This window comes from Ochotona princeps, chromosome 8 (assembly GCF_030435755.1).
Source record: "Ochotona princeps isolate mOchPri1 chromosome 8, mOchPri1.hap1, whole genome shotgun sequence".
Taxonomy (NCBI): domain Eukaryota; kingdom Metazoa; phylum Chordata; class Mammalia; order Lagomorpha; family Ochotonidae; genus Ochotona; species Ochotona princeps.
In genome coordinates this window covers 45,529,370-45,548,906 of record NC_080839.1, presented here as the reverse complement: position 1 = coordinate 45,548,906, position 19,537 = coordinate 45,529,370, and positions in this window count along the sequence as shown.

The window sequence follows — 19,537 nt, the reverse complement described above, 5'->3', positions numbered from 1 at the left end:
CTGCACACCCCAACCACAGCACTCTACTGTGGTGCTGATGCCTTGAGCAGCCATACACAGGGTTATCTCCAGGGGCGTGCTAGGTTCAAAGATCAGATCCATTTGCTGGCAGACCTGGGCTGGTGGCTGACTGCCAGCAGTGGGAGTGCCCTGCAGGCGCCGAGTCCAGCTGGGTCAGCAGGGTTGTTTTGACTCCTTGCTATGAAGTCAGGGAACCTCAGGAAGGCAAAATGCAGTGGCAGGGCAGGAGGGGGAAAGACTTTGCCTCTGATAAGCTGATCTTGGCTTTGCCTTCCAGCTGGGAATGAGAAAAGGAAAAGAGAAACCTGGACAAGGAGCTAAGAAAAAATAAACCTGCAGAACAACTTATTTTAAAAGCCACCTTGTGTGGGGGGAGAGGGGTGAGAGGGGAGCTATTACAATGGCCCCAATTGGCTAATCCTCCATCTCCAAGCACAGCATCTCATATGGGTACCGGTTCATGCCCCGGCTATTTCAATTCGAATCAAGTTCCTTGCTTGTGGCCTGGAAAAGCAGCAGAAGACAGTCCAAGTCCTTAGCTTAGTCCAAGTCCACATGAAGCTGTGCAGGATACCCAGAAGAAGTTCCTGGTCCTGCCTTTTGATCAACTCAGCTTTGGCCATGTGGCCATTGGGAGAGTGAACCAGTGGACAGATCTTTCTCTCCATTCCTCCTCTCTGTAAATATGCCTTTCCAATAAAAATAAATAAAATTTCGTTGTTTTTTTTTTTTAAGTCACCTTGGTTGCAGCTCTCCCCACCACACCCCAAAGAGGCATTAGGCCACAAGGTGCAGTGACAAGGTGTGTGTGGCCAGTGATGGGAAACCCCTAGACATCTAGAACAGCTGGGAAACGGTCAGATGGGAATGTGCGGGCAAGGCCAGGTAGAAGCCCCCTGTGCCATTGCCTTTGGCCTCCCCACAACCAGTGTTTCCAGAAGTTTCTGGGAGTAACACCCAGTTTGCTCTATAACCCAAGACACACATTTCCACAAGAATACCTGGCTCCATGTGAACTGCATCCTATAGTTTCAACTCCATTCTTCCATTTTTTTCAAATCCTGACTGCTGCTTGGGGTTTGTTTTGATAATTCACCACAGAAGCTGTGGGTCTGCAAGCTCCTGCTCCCAGTGGCACTTGTCAGTCTTTCTGGTCCCTGCCCACAGGGCATCCTAGGGCTTGCTAAATGCAGATTCTGGATCTTCAGCCCTGGACTGGGGCCTGAGACTCAGCATTTCTTTTTCTTTTTTAAGATATATTTATTTTTATTTGAAAGACAGATATACAGAGAGGAGGAGAGACAGAGAAGATCTTCCATCCAATGATTCACTCCCCAAGCCGCTGCAAAGGCCAGAGCTGAGCCAATCCAAAGCCAGGAGCCTGGAGCCTCTTCCAGGTCTTCCATGTGGGTGCAGGATTCTAGGGCTTTGGGCCATCCTCGACTGCTTTCCCAGGCCACAAGCAGGGAGCTCATTGGGAAGCGGGGCCACCAGAATTAAAACCAGCACCCATATGGGATTCTGGTGCATACAAGGCAAGAATCTTAGCTACTAGGCTACCGTGCTAGGCCCCTAGACTCTGCATTTCTATTGAGCTGGTCCAGGAGATGTCCATGCTGCTGGCCCTCAGACCTCAGAGTAGCAAGGCCCCAGGCCACACGCAGTTTCAGCAACAGGGCTGGAGGCTCATGCATGAAAGTTCAAAGGGGTCTGAGGATTACATGCCACTCAGCTTTCAAGGCAAGGCTACAGCTGAAATGCAGCAGACACAAGAGCCTGTCAAGGCAAAGAGCTGCTCCCAAGGGACCCAGGCTAATGCCTCTATCTGGGGGCTGAACGAGGATACAGCTGCAATCGGTGTTCAGGACTTGACCAAAAGGAAAAATGGAAGGAAGCAAATTGTAGGTGTGAGAACCTCCTCCAGGTGTAACAGGCCAGGCTGAGTGCATCACAAGTGGAGGTGCTTCCTGCACAGGCGCTCCAGCTCTAATGGGGAAGGGCCTTGGGGATGGCTCCATTCTCAGCACAGTGACATTGACGCACACAGGGTGCTCAAGTCAGAAAAACCACATGGCAACTCCTTGTTCATCGTGAGAGAAGACCTACAGTCAAGATTTGGTTTCCAACTCAACCTGTCCCAAGTGTGCGTAACTATGGATGTCTTCAGTCCTCTTTAACCTATTCATCTATTCTGTACAGTGTCTCCCCCAAAGTCATGTTGAGTCCCACAGTGACCTTCAATGAGGTTAAGAAGGTCAAGGGAGACCAGTAGGACCTGGGTTAGCACAGGCGTACGGCCCAGCCTGGGTGGGGCTGAGAACTGGACCAGACCAGGAGCAGAGCTACTCCGCAGAGGCTGCCTTCAGCACTCTCTCCCCATCGCTGTACCCAAGTGCTGGACCCCTGAGGTGGGCGCGTGAGGCCCTAGAGACTGCTTAACTTGACCTACCTAGCTCGGTGAATCTGGAGCTTGTTCTCCCAGCCAGCCACTCCTAGACTCGCTGTGGAGCACACTGAGTGCACAGGGTAGATGGCAAAGCCCTGCTGGGCTTCCATCCTCAGGTCCAGGATGGCGGAAGGAGAGGCTCTCTCTGCTCCCCTCCTTTGCTACCTGGAGGTGAGAGGACCCCCCCACCCAGTGCTAGGCTCTTACCTCCTCCTCACTCACCACGGAACCACCATCAGATCAGGGAGGGAGGGAAGCCCAGGGCAGGCCCAGCTCAGCCCCCAGTAACCCCCCAAGAGGAGAAGAGAAGCTCTTCAGGATACCTTGGAGGATGGGCATGAGAGTGCTGATGACCAAGCACCCCAATATCAACCTCTTCATCCTCTCTGAGTTACTATGCTTGCACCTATCTTAAATTGGGGTCCTCACTTATTTCCTTTAGTGACAGAGTCTTCCTCTCAAAAATTCATCTCCCTGAGAGGAGCTGGGTTGGAGTGAGGGCAACAGGTGCTATGTCCATCCAGCCAGGAAGACTGAGAACCACCCTGGGGAAAGAGAAGGGGCCCTGCCACTCCGTCCATGCTCACAGCATTCTGCGAGCCAAGGACAGCTTCACCTACTCCGCACCCTGCGCAAAGAGGCTGAAAAGATGAGATCGCTTCGCTGACTTCCACCAGAGCCACCATCACCCAACCATTCTGCAACAGGTGGCAGCAATCCCCACTCCCACTGCTGAGTGTACAGAAAGCCCGGCATGGGGACACATCAGCCCTACTCCAGGGGCAGCACACAGATCAGACACGGGAAGAGCAGAGAAACACAGCACATACCAGAGTGGCTGGTGGGACCCCTCTGTGCCACCACTAACTACCCCTGTGAGCAGGAGCGAGCCGTTGCCCTTGCTCCTTGCTTGCCTGTGACATTCAGGAAGGGCCACTGTTGCCAGGGGGCAAACCTGAGACCAAGCCTTAGAGTTGACCCTCTCCCTGCCACTCCCTGAAGGATGACTGAGCTGGGAAATCCTGCAGGATTGGCCAGTCTGTCAAGGGAATCTGCTGATATCGAAGCCATGGTGCTCCCAGTCCCTTCCCCAGCTTCCTCTTGTAGGCCCATCCTGGACTCTGCTCCAGGCAGACAGTAAACCTGCTGCACCCCGAGTAGGTCCCCTCCCTTCCCTGCAGGAAGGCCCCAGGTACTGGCTCCCAGGCACAGCCACAACAGGTAGAGGCCACCTGACCTCTTAGTCTCTTGTACCGTGGCCACAACTCACTTCCTAGTCACCCTGCCTGGGCCAAGGTGGCAGCCCCCTCAATCCCCAGAAATACCTGCTTCTCTTCTCCTAGTCCTGGTTGTTACAGGCCACAGGGAGGGGCTAGCATTCAGGGCCCTGGCTGGAGGCCCCAATGTCTTCCAGGTGTGAGGGAGGCCCAGCTGCGCATACAGGTGTGGGGAGAGGGGGAGCAGCTGCGGGGTTTCTGGAAGGCATTCTTGCCGCTAATGAGCCCAGGGTCTAATTAAAACATCGCAGGAGGAGTCTGGGCCCACACCAGGCAGTTCAGGAAGTATGGACGGGAGCCTGCCTGAGCCTAGGTTTGTTAGGCCGAGTGCTTGGCCGAGCAGGAACCAGTGGGGGACACAGCTGTGGTCCTGATCCCACTCTACCCAGTTCTGACTCCTCCTCCCGCAAGCCCCTGTGGATTCTAAAGGGACAAGGACTTGCCCACTAGAACACAATCCTCAGTGCAGACAGCAGGCCTGGGTCTTGTGGCAGGGGAGAGGCTGGGGACCCAGGGCAGGGCTGCACTGAGGGTGGGCCAGGCTGCCTTGCCTCTGCTGGGACTCCGCATCCAGCAGCTTCCAAAGCCAGGAGTTCTTAACATGGAGGGTGGTGCTCAGGAGAAAACAGGGAGGGTCATCTACAGACACCCCAGCATCCTGCTGGCCATCCCAACATCACCACCCCTGGCAACCAGGGTGCTCTCTAGAGAGCACCCTGCTTAAGGACACACTTGGCTGTGGATCCTTTCTGTCCCCAGTGAGGCCCTTGCCCTCAGTCCGCCATGCACAGGGATCCTCAGACCCTGCCCAGGGGGGCTAAGGTGGGCACCCAACAGCCACGCACTGGAACAGCAATAGACCTGAGACCTGGCTCCCAGCTCTGCCTCCGGAAGGCCCCTATAAGTCCCAGATCCAGATTTCCCTCCAGGGTGCATCACTGGGCTTCCCAGGCAGGAGACAGTACCTGTGGCTCAGAGCCCCAAAGGCCCAGGTGAGGGTCCACCCATGCTCCCACCACACCCACCCAAACCTGCCCCCTCCTCTTCGGGTTCCCTGTCCCCCAGCCATTCCCATCTGCTCCCAATAACTGCAGCTAACGTCTCCCAGCATGCTTTGCACCTCCCAGTCCCCAAGGGAGGGTTGGGCAGGCGCGACACCCCCCATTCTGTCCCTGACTCCTGGTGCTAACGAGGAACAGGTTTTCACCCCAGCTGTGGGCTGGGCCCCGAGACGGGCGTTTCCTCCCCTCTTGCCTTCGCCTTTCTTCTTCAAATGGCCCAATTTCCCCAACAGCTGCTGGGGGCCGAGGGCAGAGAGGCAGGTGGGTGAGATGAAGGGCGCTTGCTGGAGTGGAGGTGACAGGAAGGGAGGAGGCAGCGGAGAACAGAGTACCGCTGGGGGCCTGCTGGGGAGAGGAGACACTCCCCCTGCATGCTCACCAGGAAGCAAGTGACAGGCCAGGGGGCCCTGGGACTGAGGTACAAGGGGAGGTCCCAGCACAGTCCCAGGACAGAGCTAGAGACACAAGTATGTCATCCCCCAACCCCTCAAATCACCCAAGCCTCCTCGCTCAGCCTCAACTCCAGCCTTGTCAGCGCTGGGGCAGCTCTGGAATCTGAAGTTTCCTGGGGACACCCACCCTTTGGCCTAGAAGCAGCCTTGGCCGCCCTACGCAGCACAAGAACCCCTGTTGCTGGCTCAGTCTGCTTCTCCTTGAGGACCGCAGGGCTCTAGTCCGCCTGCCCTGTGGGCGTGGCCTTCTGTGTCCTTCACACCCAGTCAATCCTTGTGGACTGAGTGAATGAATGGATGAAGTGATGATACACACAGGCAGCCTACGAGCTCAGCTTGCTGCTCCCGCTGTGTGACTGCACGGGCTTCAGCTCCTGGCTGTCCCTGGCCTCAGAACCAGGCCAGAGGAGCTGGGGCAGGGGCTGGTCTGTGGGCCATGAATGTGCGGTTCCCGTTGGAATTGTTCTGTGAGAGCAGAGAGGCAGGGCTAGCTGAGGGGCTGCAGATGTGGGGGCCTCTAGGAGGACTGAGCTGAGCCCCAATATCCAGCAGCTGTAGTGAGGGCCAGGGTGGCAGTCTTCATCTGTGATCTCTGGGGTGAGGAACCCCAAAATGCCAGAGCCCCTGGTGTAGAAGTTGTTGCCAGTGGGGCTGGGGCCAAGTTCTCCCTGGAATCTCACTGCATACCCTCTCCCTGCACGGAGAATCACACAAGGTCAGCCCTATGCCGCATGGTGGCTCCATGGAAGAGAAGGCCATTGGCACTCCATCTCTGACACGGAAGCATGGCAGCAAGTGGAACCAGGTCCGTGGCTGACGGACCCTTTCTGCAAGAAGGTTGCCCCGGGGGCACTCCCACAGCTCGACCCCCTGATGTGGGTAGCCACGGTTGTTCCGCAGAAGTTCTAGACATCTGTTGCCAGGCCCCTGCTGAGCTCTCGTCCCCACTTCCCCAAAGTCCTCTGACCCCCACCTCCCCGGGCTCAACAGCAGCCCTAACAGTTCTGTGTGCAAGGCAGGCACCTGCCGCCCTACTGGAAGACCGTGCCCCAACACACTCTGAGGCCCCACCACCACCCGCGACACCCGGCTTCCACCACCAGTAGAGGACCCAGGACTCCCACCCACAGATGTCCCTAGGGACCACGGCAGTTAGTAACACGACTGAGGCCGACTCAGAGCAGGTCACAGCACTGTGGACCTCCCAGACCCCACAGAAAAAGGCCTTCCTCGAGTCACTGCCCAAGGAGTAGCCACAGGACGCCTCCCTGCCGGCCCTAGCTGCCCAGGACCCTGCGCCTCCCCTTTGCCAGGCCCACGGGAGGCGGCCAGCGACCACCAGCCACGGAGTCGCAGCCTGACGAAGCAGCACTCACCCCACGCGGGGAGGAGAGTCCTGGGCCTCCACCTTCTCTGCCGCTGGTCTCGCCCCGCAACGTCTGCCCTCCGGGGGCAGGAGCAGGCCAGGAAGTCCTCTCCCCGGAGGTCCAGAGTGGCGCCTCCTGGAGGTTGCCGGAGGAGCCTGGAGCTCCCTGATTCTGTAGCCCGGCGCAGGCTCTAGGAGCGCCCTCTAGCGTAGCCCTCGAGTCCGTCTCCTCCCCCAGGGACCTCCATCGGAGCTGCCTCCTGCCTGCTGCTGGGATCCTGGGGCCTCAAAAGTTCCCAGGGAACTGCTACCATCGCACTCCTGGTCCCTTTCGGCCTCACACCCAGTCATCAGTTAGCCTGCCCTCCCTCTCTTCCAGGGAATTTGGGGTGGTGGGAAGGGTAGAGGGGGCCCTGAACCGCAGCACTTGCTATGCGCTGGGCCTCCACCATCGGGAGCCGTCATGTCAGGAAAATGCCCTAGGGCTGCCATGCTACTAGCATCCAGACCTCCCAGGCCCCCTCACCATGCAGCCTGCAACACCCCTAGAGGGCCAGCGGGACAACATTCCTCCACTTCCTCTTTCTCCTCTACTGCCAGGGCCTTCCAGATGGCTCACATAGGACTCAGTGCCTACCACAGGCTCAGGCCCTGCCCGGCTCCTACTCCCCCTGCCCACCGCATGCCCTGTGTCTCAGCGGTGGCCACCCTGCTGCACGTGTGTCTGTTTGGTCTTTTCCACTGGACCTCAGGAACCCTGAGAACAGCATCAGTGGCCCTGACTACAGCCTCCCTAGTGGCAGGAGTTCTGCGCCCCCCCCATGGGCAGGAGCAGACTTTGAGGTGCCCCAAGAACAAGCTTGTGCCTCCTCCTTGGCCTGGAGCTCACCAGGGGTCAAGGCAAAACTGGCCCCATCAGTGTGTATGTGTACTCAGGGCAGCTGTGCCTTTCCTTGAGGGATGGGCCTCCTCCATCAGAGGTTGGGCTGTGTGCGGGCAGGTTGTGTCTCCACCATCAGAGCACCGGGCTCCCCGTGGAGCAGGCCCAGCCACACCATCCCTGGAGTCAAATGCAAAAGAAAAATGCAGTCCCCCTTTCTGAAAAACTAGTAAGGACTTCAAGGTAGGATGACAGTGCAATGAACTAAGCACCAGGCCCTGTGCTACTGCCTGGGTCACGTGCCCCTGGCACTGGCACCACTCCAGGCCTCCATCCTAACAAAAAGGGGAAAGGCAGCCACGGATAGCCCAGATGACTGCAAAGCCACTGCGATGGGCGGAGACCTGGGGGTGAGCAGGACAGGCCCCAGGCCCGGAGGAGGGACGCCCGGGGTCACGTCGCCGAACAATAGGGCATTCATGAGCAGCCTGGCTTCCACACAGGGCCCTGACGCCAGGCTCGGCCCTGTAATTCGTGCTCCACTCACTGAGCCGAGCGCTGGCAATGACTCAAGTGGGAGAAAGTTGATGCTGCGGAGGTGGCCGCAGTGGAAACAGCTATTTTTGCCCTGGCGGGTAGGGAGGCAGGTCAGTGGTGGCTTTGAGCAAGTCCCAGAGCGGCCACCACCGGGACCGGCGAGGACCTTGGCCAACCGGGACAGCCATAACGGAGCAGGACAGCCCCAAGAAGCTGAGGGCCACCCAGGCAGCCCTCCTCCCAACTCCCCAAGGAGCCCACCCCAGGAAGAGGCTCCTACAGGCTCCCCACATCCATCCCCAGCTCCACTTTCCTGGTGTTCACTTGGGTCCCTGCCTTAGGGACAGGCTTGGCTTATAACAGACTTGGAGACGCGTTCAGCTCTGCCCTGCCACCCCTCCTTAGCACCACCACTTGCCACCTCCAGGGTGCTCTGGACCACCCAAGTCACCCAGCTCACCCGAGGAGGCCGCCCAGCTCAGTGATCTGTGCTGGAGGCAGGGATGGGAAAACCTTTAAAGGAGGAACAGGGAGAGGTATTTGTGAATGCCAGGATGCCAAGTCCTGTGGGGGGACTTCAGCTGACAGGCAACCTGTCCAGCTCAAGTGATGCTAGCTTGCCTTCGGCAGCGGGCCCCCGAACTCCACCTGCCCTGCCCATTTTGGGGGGCACAAAGCATGGTAGGCTGTGAGTGATGAGATGTGGCCATGATGCACTCCAGACGATGTGAGGCACTTCCTGAGCCACAAATGGACCAGGCAGGGCTTCCAACCGCCAACCCCAGATCCACTTCTGACTCCTGGATTGCTCTGGACACCTGCCAGCACAGTGGGGAGAGTACAGCCCAGCCCTCTCACTCCTGCCTACCAGCCCCAGGGCTGTCCCCAGAGAAAGGGGAGCCTCTGATAGTCAGCCCTGCCCTGGGGCACACTCCCAGTGCGGCCTGAGAATGGCAGGCCCAGCCCCCTTTCTCCCAGAGCTCTGGATGATGAACAGCACCTGCCAAGAACAGCTGCTGAGCCCCTCTTGAAGGACAAACAGCAATCCTCAGGACCTTCCATGCTGCCCCTGTGGCCAGGGCCCCACTTCGGGCCCTTTGGCCTCTTCTGCCAGCTTCCAAGCACTCCAAGCACTATGCTTGAATCCCGGGTGCAGCTTCCCTTCCTTCTTCCCTGTTCTCAGCTGTCTTCCTCCAGGACTCCCAGATGGGCAATTCCCCTTTCCAGACAGGGGTGGAGAAGACAGAGCCGAAAACAGCCATCCACCCGCGGCCACACCCTGGTGTCCGGCACAGCCTGGGGAGGGCGACGCTGCCTCATTGTCCTTGGGAGTGTGCAGGTCCCAAGCCCTGCAGCCCCGGAGGCGGCCCTGCCAGCTGCTGAGGAGGGTCAGGGTGGGGAGGCAGTCTGGGCTGCCCAACCAGCGGGGGCTGTCAGAGGTCACTAGCTCTTTGTGGGTCTTCTGAGCAGCCAGAGGCCTTCCTGTTCTCCAAGCACTCGCCATCAGGGCTGAGCTCATAAAATGCAAGGTCTGAGCATCCAGGGGAGGAAAGAAGGGCCCAGCCCCAGCCCCCAGCAGGGGGAGGACGGGGCCAACGGGGCTGCAGACAAACGGCTTTTACACTTGGAGTTAATGAGGGTCAGGCAGGGCCAGGGGGCCCAGAGATGGTGGGGGGGGGGGCCCGCGGGTGGCAGTAAATGAGAGGAAGGTGAGTGGAACGCTCAATCATAAAAAACCGCTTGCAGCCGCACACCAACACAGCATAGCCCCACACAGGCCTGGGGTTGGAAGCTCTCACTAGATGGAGTGGTCCCCACACACCAGCCCCTGAGCACACACCTGCCAGAGATACCCAAGACCTCTGCTTTCTCAGGGACAGGGGTCCTGAAAGACCAGCTCAGGTACATTTTCTCACTGGTACAGATGAAGGAGGTCTGTCCCCCGGGGTGTCTCTCCCTGTGTCCCCAACTTCTTGATAAATTTGATTACAGTCAGCCCTCTGCATCTGCAGGGTCTGCCTCTGTAAGCTCACACCATCACAGATCAAAACTGTCTGGAAAGAGGAAAGTATCTGTACTGAACATGGCCAGACTTTTCTTGTCATTAATTCCTAAGCAGTAACGCATGACAACTGGGTTGGGCTTTGTGAGCAATTGAGATGAATAAAGTGTGCGGGAGGATGTGCCTAGGTGACTTGCAAAAACCATAGCATTTTATGTAGGAAGCTTGAGCATCCGTGGATGTGGGTATCCACCAGGGGTCCGAGGGACAGCGGCAATCCCACCTCACTCCCTCGGGTAATCCAGCAGTGCAGCAAGTGCCTGCTGGGGGAAACTGGCAGCTGTGCCGGCCAGTTAATGCAGTGCCCACGGCAAACTCCCATCTGCTCTGCTCTTTGGCGGCTCTGTTAGCATCTTTTCGGGCTGAGCAGTCACGTGGTGCATCTCTTTCAAGACCATGTCTCTGTGAATTTGGTGAAGGTGACTTGAATCCCAGTTATGGAATCTGTAAATCCACTGAAGCAGCCAGATTCCCACCCCAGACTGACACACAGTGAGCAATGCAGCGGGAGGCAAAGGACGAGGGCCATGCTGCTGACATCCCTTCCCTTGGGATGCCTGGGGACTGAGCATCAAGCCCAGCAGCAGCAGCCAGGGTGGGGGCAGTGATGTGAACAGAGGAAACAGCCTTGGCTTTGGGTATCCTCCCCCCCACCTTCGGGACCAGGCTGTGCCCTTTCAGAGTGCAGGTTTACAGTCCATGCTGGAGAGTGGGGAGGCGCAGAGATGGTAGGGTTTCACATACATGCCCCTTCAAGATGGAGGTTCATGGCCTTGCTCTACACTCCTGCCATCTGGACATCACAGTAAGAGAAGGGATAAGCCCGACAAGAGGCATAGGACAGAGCTGCCCAGGCCTGGCAGATAATCTCTGAGGGATCCCGGAGAGCAGGAGTTCCATTCAGGCCAGCCCAAATCATCACTATTGACACAACCAGGGTGTGGTAAGAGCTCCAAGCCTGCCCTGAAGGAGAAATCACAGGTGGCTTCCTGGAGCAAGCAAGGGTTGTATGGTTGGTGAGACTCAGAGCCCTTGCTTATCCATACCAAATCTGCACACTCACGGGGGTCCTCCCCCTGCTCCCTCTCTCTTGCAGAGCCTCCTACTGACTGTCATGATTCTCATTTCCCCTCCCCACCTGTCCTCCCCAAACCTGCAGCAGTGAACATGGCCTGTAGGCAGAAAAACAAGTCCAGAGCTCTCTTCCTCTGGGACAGCCCTGTTTGTGCATGGCTGCGGGGAAAAGCCTGTTTGCTCAAGTAAAATCCCAGCTCCTGGGCCTTTCCAGTGTTTTAGCTGCTCTAGCCAAGGAGGCAGGGATCCACCCACCAAGCCCAGGCCCTTGATCAGCCCTTTGCTGTCCCGAAGTATCCTGCCCAGCCCACCTGTCTCAGGAATGGCTTCAACACTGCCAGATGAAATGACTGCGGAAGAGGCCATGGATGGATAAGACAATAGAAAAAAAGGAAGAACAAAGCCCATTCCCTGAAACGATGGCTTACTATACAGTCATAAAGTCCTGCGGTAGAAGCACGTTCAGGGATATAGATGGGTATTCTCAGGATCATGCTTATAAACCACTATGCATGGTGAGATCACATCTAAAAAAAAAAAAAGAACATATATTTTATACATGGAAAGTTCTAGAATTACCCTAATGCCAACAGCAGTTCTTTCTGGGTAATGGGATTAGTGGTCGCTTTATGTTCTTCCTTTGGCACGCTGTTTTCTCAAATGTCTATAATGAGCATAGATTACTTCATAATAAGACAAACCCCAATAAAAGCTATTTTTAAAAATAAAAAGTCACCCTTGCCCATCTGGAACTCGCATGCCGCCTGAATCCCCAGCAGGAGTCCGAATGGCCAACAAGGGCTGTGAACTCCAGAGGCACTTCTCAGAGGCAGGGCTGGGCTCCAGGCAGCCAGTCAGCCAGACACAGGAAAGAAACCCACCAAGGGGCTCTGTGCCCACCTCAATCCCAGCGGAGAGCACCCAGAGAGTGATAGCTAGGAGTTCAGGTGAGCAGCACAGGGGACAGAGACCACACTGTAGCCAGTCAGGCCAGCCAAGCCCATTTCTGCCCCTGAACCTTTACACTTGCTATGCCCCCTATCCTGAAGGCTCCTCCCAGGTGTGCCCAGCTGCATGAACTAGGTCTCTGCTCCCACACAGTCTCCTATCACCGAAAAATGTTTTTCTTCCCATGCCCCTGCCCAGGATCTGGTTTCCCAACTAGGAGCTTCAGCAAGGGCAACAATTCCATGCTTACAACAGAGTGTGCCATCATAGGTGGCCTGTGAGTAAGGAGGACAAGTGAGAGACCCAGGATGTCTTGAGGCCTCAGCTTGGAGACAGCCATAGGGTAACAACACCTTGCCAGGGAGTCTAACAGCCAAGATTCTCCCCACCCTGCTCACAGGCAGGATGGTAGCCAGATGGGTGAGTGCAGGAGCCATGTAGACTTGCCAGCCCAGGGCCAGTGGCCTCATTAAGGGAGCTGGTGCCAGCCCGGGTGCTGAGCTGCAAGGAGTCACTTCCTAGGTCAGCTCTCAGAGGCCAGGTCGGTTGCCACTACTGCCACATTGCTGCCACTCCCAGGGCTCGGCTCGGGCGGCATGGGGGAGCTCCAGGAAGGACCGCTACTCTTTCCTGGATGCAGGACAGCAGGACAGGAAAGCAGAGTGGGAATCCAGAAGGGTCCCTTGCCCTGCCCCATTTTCCAGGCCCCAGCCACGTCTTTCCCTATCCCCCTGCTCCGGTAGCTGGCAGAGCATCCTAATTGAATTTGCAGAAGGGCCGAGAATGAAAAAAGAAAACCTTTTACATGTCTGGGATTAATTTATGCCTGATGATGGCCACATTCACACGCTCCTTTCTGCTTGGGTTTCCAGAGAAGATTCTGGCCGCCAGTGTGAAGCATGCACGCATGTGTGCACACACACACACACACCCCCAGAGCATCTGTGTTCCAGGAGCATACTTGGAGTGTCTACACCCACACTTTTGAGCAGGACTCAGCAGGATTGGGTGTAAGTGGTTGCAAGGGAGCCTGGATACAGGGTCCCCAGGGTGCACCTCTGCAAAACGCACCCCCACTCTGGCCATGGGAGCCACCTTAGCCAGCTCACTCCAAGGTGGCATGTGGCATTAGTGAGCTCATGCTGTTGGGCTAGGCCAGGAGTGCCTGGCCACGCAGGCCTGGAGACAGGGTGGGGCAGTGGGCACTGCCAGGCTGTTGGGGCAGCTGCATAGCCTCTCTCCACTGCTTCCCCACACTCAGGGAGAATACTTGACTCACCCCAGGTGTATAAATTGGGTCCAGTGGCAGAGTCCCTAGAGTGGCCACTACCTCCTGCCACTCCTGCCTTCCTCCCCCATCTTCATCCTCCCCTTCAGCACAAGGCAATGGGGCTCTTTGTATGACCACTAGGGCTCTTATGTGCTGAACAGCCACCTTACATCCTTGCAGGGGGCTCTTATAGCACCCTGTAAGGGGAGATGCAGGATTGGGCATCCTGGCCGTGTGTCTGAATGCAAGATCACACCCACCACCGGCTGCCATACTGTAGCAGGTTTCTGGGGAGCCTCTGTGTCCTGAAGCCATTGGTCCTTGAAGTGTCTGTGCCCTACTGTGCCCTCCAACTGACTTGGAGTCCCAGGCTGGCCCATCCCACATTTGTACTCAGGTGGGGTGCAGACAGAGTAGGGGAGCTTTCTGTCCCTTTCCCTGCCGTGGACCATCTCTGACTACTTTTCTCTCTTCTCTGGACAGTGCTCCCAGAGAGGGAGCAGGTAAAACAGAGCACTAAAGGACAAAAAGAGACCATCAGCAATTCAAAGGTATAGAACCCTGTTCTACACGCAAGGGACTCCTTTGTGCAGTGTGATCTTTTGTTTCACCCTTGGGTCTTGGCCAAATTCCTTTTGAAAAGATCCCAGATCTTCACTGCTGAAGCCAGCAGTAGAGGAAATTTTCCCACCCAGGTCCAAGCCAAAGCAGGGGGTCACAGGGGTTTGCTACCTGAAGCCAGAGGACTCTGGGGTAGGGACAAAACATGGAGCCAGGCTGGGCAAGGCCTAAGCTCCTCTTTCCCAGGGCATTGAACCAACCTCCTGATTACTCCCTGACAAACCAGGTGGTCTTATATAGCTAGGGAAAGTGGGGTGCTCCAGAATCCAGAGCCATCACCCAAGGCCCTAAGGAAACTGTGATGTAAGCTCTGCCCAGCAGGATGTGGGGACCAGCAGGGCCTGTTGTCTGTCTTCCCTGCCACGTTCCATTGCTAACTGAATTCTCCTGGGAGCCAACACAGAAGACAGAACACAGCCAGCTGTGGCCACTGGCTGGGCAGCGCTGAGCTAAGGAAATGCCATAGCCATGGCGTGGGACTCTTGGGTTCTTTCCTGCCCCCTCTGCCACCATCTTTTTGTGTGTCTGTTTTTGTATTGTGCCACGAATCTATTTCTGTCTCCCATCTGTTGTGTCTCTTGTGCACACACGCACAAACCCTAAACAAGAACAGAGAAACACGGTCTGGAACCCACACTGGGTCAAGCCACAAGGAACTGAAGCTGTGGCTGTAGTCTTATTGCAGGAAGAATCAAATGACTGGGAAAGGAGGGGAGGAACGTGGGCGGTGTCCACCAGGCATAGCATGGGGGAGCACCTAGCCTTGGTGGTGCCAGGGGGAGTCACTTGCAGTCACCCAGGCCTCCTTCCCCAGCAGGAAACACCTCTTAGGCTGTCACCAGGTCCCAAGCAGGGGATGCCCACGAGGCTCCTCTGGAAATCCTGTAATCCCACATTTATGAAACACGTGGAGAGAAGACAGAGGCAGGTCTGAATTCCCTAAGGATGGATGGGGGCAGTCAGCCGGGAAGCACTCACCACCCGCTTGTATCCATGTGACCTCCCTGTCACCCTGTCCCAGGCTGCCCATGTAACCCTGGTAAGAGACAGAAAATGGAGTGTGTGTGTGTGTGTGTGTGTGTGTGTGTGTGTGTGTGTGTTTGGACAGATGTGTACACCCAAAGCAACTTCAAAAGCTCATTGGAAACACATAATCGTTCAATCCCATCTTTCCATGAGCTTTTTGAAGTTCCCTTGTATAACTGTATGTGTCTGTATGTATGTATCTGAATACATATGTGTGCTTCATATGTTTGTACATACTGCATGTCTTTATACCTGGGTTTGCAAACATTTTTGTGTGTGTTTCTACAGATGCATGCATAATCAAGTTCTCCAAAAAGTTCATGAAAAATGCTATCTTTTAATTCCATCTTTTTGTATATCAGTATCTGTGCATATATATATACTTGTACACATGTCTATTTGCAGATATGTGGATGTACATGTATGTGTAGGACCCTCTCCCAGGCATACCAGCAGAGAAAATGAAGGCAGGAACCCAGTACTCTGGATATATGAGGCTCATCCAGTGCTACCAAACCATTTTTCAACAAATGAGATTTATTCCTCACCTCGTGGCCAGAACTGGTTTCAAATATTGAGAACCTTCTGGATTTGGAGACATAAAATCCCATCTGAAATGGCTCCAAGGGCCTGTCTGTGTAGAAAGAACTTGCAGTGGAACACTCATAGTCCCTTCAAAGGAGGAAGCAGAAGACTCCAACTCAACTCGTTCAGCTGGGGGATGTGATTCTGCAGACACAGAATACTGTGGGAGAGGCAGCAGTGAGCTCTGCAGAGAGTCCATGGCAGGCCAGAGGGGGCTCCAGGAGGAATGAGGCAGACAGGAAGGCAGGAACTGTGCCCAGCCAGGCCTCTGTGCCAGTGTACTTATCCCTCCTCCTGTATCTCGAGGGTGATACAAACCATCAGAGTGGATTTGCAAGGTTAGAGAACGAGAGGATTAAAGGCAGTGACTCTTGGGTTTCCTTGGTGTTGGCCGGCTGGGAGCCCATGCAAGTAGAGGTGGTGGTAACAGGACAGGAAGTTGCAGGCTCAGAGATTCCAGATGCAGAACCAGTGGAGTTTGGTGATATTTGGGATCTGGAGGGGAGGCAGTGGGCCCATCAACAAGAGGGTATCCTAGTGGGCACATCTAAGTATGGGGCTGAATCAGCCGGGGGTCATGCTCAGCTGGGCAACAGTTGAGAATACATCTACACCACAGTGGGGAACCAAGCTACAGGCTGCAATTCCAAGCACAAAAAAGTACATAAAGCCACAGGAGCAACTGTGGCTGCCTCAGAGGTCTGTAGTTTGAGAGGAGCAGGGCCAAAAAAGCCCCAGAAACACTAGACCACTAAAGGGAGGCCCAAGACCTGGCCAAGGAGAGAAAGAAAACTGGGCCACTTGGGTGCCTGGAGTAGGACAAAACGCTGAGCGGGGAGCTGGGCCTACTGATGCTGTCAGCTGCTGCTCCACACTGCACAGCCTGGGCGAGTGGGTGTCCTTGTGGGAATTGGAAAAAGGTGCCCCTTCCTCAAGGTAATTTTCTTCTATCAGAAAGCGACTCACACACACTGATTTTATTAGAACACTTTACTGCCATCTGTGGGAAAATTGTTATAATAAATAATAAACGTCCGCTGTCTCAGATGTGGCGACTGCACATGGCAGCCTGGGGTCCCAGCAATTGTAGTAAAAGCAGCTGGTAGGGGCAGGGAGGGGGAAGAAGGAATCGCACCCCCAGGGTGCCTTGCACTGCAGGCATCCCAAGGTAGTTTCACCAGTAAGAAACCTGTGCAAGCCCAGTGTCAGGGCTGGTTCTTCCTCCTGTCTCACCAGGAATCAGGTCATGCCCATCTGCTCCAGTGCCCCATGTGTGTTGGTTTCTTCCACAGCACCCTGCCCCCTATCCCCCACCCTGACCTGCATCACAAGACAGCAGCCATAGCTCTAGTCATCACATCTCTGCACAACAGCATCAAAGGGCCAGGAGATGTGCATGTGTGCATCCATCCTTTTGCAGAGGGGAGATGATCTTCCTAGAAGTTCCCCAGATTCCACTTCCCCCACCCCTCAACGTAATCATACCACCACCACCATCAACCTCTCCTTGACCATCAGCCAGCCTGTCACCAGACACCTTCAAATGCAGGCACTGGTACAGGTAACAGTCTCACCATGATTGGTATACTCACAGGCAGGGGAGAACAAAGGTGAGGGCCTGAGAAATTCAAGTGTAGACACATATACTCACCTATAGAACTATACACACATATTTCTTCCAAATCTTCCCATTTGGCTCCTAGATTAGTAGACTGTTCTTCCAGGATGGGCCCCATGCAGATGGCTACACAGCCTCCTGAGCAATTGTCTTTGACTGCTGGTGACTGCACATCATTAAAAGCATGGAAGGGTTGGGGAGGTCTCAGTCCATTGAAGGTAGTTTGCCAAAATGATTATAAGCTCTTAGGAGTACTCCCATCTTCCAAGATGAGAACAGAAAGGCTTTTGAAGCAGCATGACTCTGACCAAGCTCACTTTGGCTCCTTCTGGATATCTTCATTGCCCCCAGCCTGCAGCTCTTCAGCTGCATGCTCAGCACCCCTCTATACCAGGCCTTACCTTCCAGCCCCTCCTCTCTTGGTGCTTCTTGGGTTGGCTCCTCCAGGCCCATTCTCCCTTGACCACGCCCTGAGCTGGCTGAGCTCTACTTCCATCCACGCTGCTGGGAATATCCAGCCTGTGGCCACCGGCCAGTCCAATGCTTTGCTCAAATGCTCCCTTCCTCCAAGAGCCTCCTGGTCTCCCAGCTAGGGTGGTGGGTGCCCCTTCTCAGACACTGCCATTGGGGGACATTTGCCTTACTTCACTGTGAGGAATGGAAGACCAGGGTCTTACGGAACTTACCACTGTGTCCTCAGAGCCTGCTCTGGGCCCTCCACATGGAATATCTTAGTTCACACTTGCTGGGACTGTTGTTCCCATTCCTCCCCAAGTTTTGCTTGGTGACCCATACAGTCCCAGGAAACAGCTTTAAGCCTAGCTCTATGGATAGAGTCACTGTTGGACTGAAGAGGGCAGGGATAGCATGCAAATCCTTCATGATCTGGCTGGGGAGCTTCAGCTCTTGCCTGAAGCCAGTCCTCCTAGATGCTTCATTTCCGAAAAGCGACTAAATTATCTGTACTAGTATGAATAGAGTTTTCTATGACCTGTACCCCAGAGGGAACCCAAAAAGGGAAAATTAAAAAAAAAAACACAGAGCACAATGACATACCCATCCTATTTTTGGGAACCTGATGGTGTGTTGAGTGCATTTCTTCTTTGTCCTTTCCTCCTGTGCCTGGAGGGGAAAACTGAACTTTCTGTATAAGGCTCACACACTCCTGAAGAAGTCCCATCAGTTCCCTCATGCCCTGGGGACCACCCTGCTTGGTAGTTGCCTCTTCCCTACTCTCAGATACTCTCAGGTGCCCTCTCTCCTGAGCAGCTCTTGGCACCTCCTGCAGCTGCAGCTCCAGCTCTTCTTCCTCTCCCTCCAGCCTTCAATTCCCACTTCCCTCTTTGCCCCCACACAGGTGCTACTCCAAGGAGGCTTATCCCCAGAGGGACTAACCCAGGACAGTATTGGAGCCAGGACCCTACTGTGTGCTTTGTGGCCCTCTGGCTCCAGCTGTCAGACATTGGGGTGTCAGGACCATTGCCATAGGCCCCCCAAGGCTCACAGCCACCTCCAGCCTGAATAAAAATCAGTGTTTGGACCTGGATTGGTAGCCTACTGGCTATATCCTCACCTTGCATGCTCATGAAACCCATGTGGGAGCCAGTTTGTATCCCAGCTGCTCTACTTCCCATCCAGCTCCCTGCTTGTGGTCTCGGAAAGCCGTAGAGGATGGTCCAGAGCCTTGGGACCCTGCACCCACACGGGGGACCTGGAAGAAGCTCCTGGCTCTTGGCTTCGGATTGCCTCAGCACCGGCTGTTGCAGCCACTTGGGGAGTGAATCAGTGGATGGAAAATATTTCTGTATCCTCTTCTCTCTCTAAATCTGACTCTCCAATAAAAATAAATAAATCTTTAAAAAGAAAAAAAAGGATCAGTACTTTCCAGGTGCAGCTCCCTCCTCCAGGTGGGCATCAGACATCACCCCTGTCTCAACTACTTCCTATGGCTGCCAACTGGTATGGTGAGCCAAGGGGGTCTGTAGGGTCCTTCTTGGGAGGTTTGGAAGCTTGGTCAGGGAGCAGGCTGCCAGCAGGTATCATGGCAAGTCTCCTGGGCAACAGGAGAGGCAGTGGCCAACAACCCAGCCCCTGTGGGGCAGTGACAGGGGCCTCCCTTTTAGGAACCCACTATTGCCAAGCTCTTCGCTTTCTCTCCAGGGATGTTCCTACTGTCCATTAAGCATGTTTCCTGCAGGGAAAGTTGGGCAGCAGCTAAGGCTAAGCTTACGTCACAAGATAAAAAAGCAGCTTTGTCCAGACCAGACCTTTAAGGCAGAGAGGAAAAATCCTA